This window comes from Grammomys surdaster, unplaced genomic scaffold, assembly GCF_004785775.1.
Source record: "Grammomys surdaster isolate TR1022 unplaced genomic scaffold, NIH_TR_1.0 103571, whole genome shotgun sequence".
Classification (NCBI taxonomy): domain Eukaryota; kingdom Metazoa; phylum Chordata; class Mammalia; order Rodentia; family Muridae; genus Grammomys; species Grammomys surdaster.
In genome coordinates, this window is record NW_021609246.1 from 2941 (window position 1) to 3920 (window position 980).

Genomic DNA, 980 nt, shown 5'->3' on the forward strand with positions numbered 1-980 from the left:
TACCACTATCTGTACTTTAGTTTGCATATAGCATCTTTTACACTATTTTCTTTTTGTTATTGTTTCATTTCCTTTTTATTTAAAAATAGATTCTTTGCTCATATAATCTGATTGTATTTGTCCTTCTTCTACCCCTTCCACTTCCTTCCCACCTCTTCTCCTATCTCGATCTACATCTTTCCTGTCTTTCATAAGAACTGGTTCCTATGAGGTAAAAATAAAACTGAGCAAAATAAAATGCCATTAGCTAAAACAAAAGCTATTACACTGAAGTTGGACAAGGTAAATCAACAAAAGGTAAGAGAGTCCCAAGAGAAGGCACAAGAGTCAGAGGCACACTTGTTCAGCCACTCAGGAATCCCATAAAAGTACTAAACTGAAAAGCATAATATATACAAAAAGGACATAAAAGAATCTTTTACTGAAGCAGACATGGGTGAAATGATGTTTTGATGATACATGCCATCAGCTTTTTTTTAATCCAATCAAGAGTTGGGTGATAGAGTGTTTATATAATATGATTACAGATATTAATAACAGTGCCAATGTCTGTTCGGCACTCAACATTTTGCTGCCCAGAAATCAGTATTTGAATGATACAAACACAATCTTTCCACAGTGCACAGAAAAGCTCAACCCAACACAGAAACATATGGAACAATTTTATTGATTCAATACTCCCTCTCTAGAATCTTACATGCAAGAACTTTCCGACATGCATGGAGTACTTCTGGGTCTAAGTTTGACTGTCTGAGGACAAGTGTGAACTATGTGGTCCAAAAGCTAAAGTACTTTATGTATTCTATAAATCTGTTAGAACAGGCATATGTAAATATAGATGTTAGGCACACTACCAATGAGGTCAAAAACTTGAAAATATTGTGGGAAATTTGGAGCAGCTCACTTACTCAAATATTTCACTGAATGGCTTTTTTATTTCTTTTTTATTCTTTAATCTTTTTATTAGAGCCCAGTGGTTA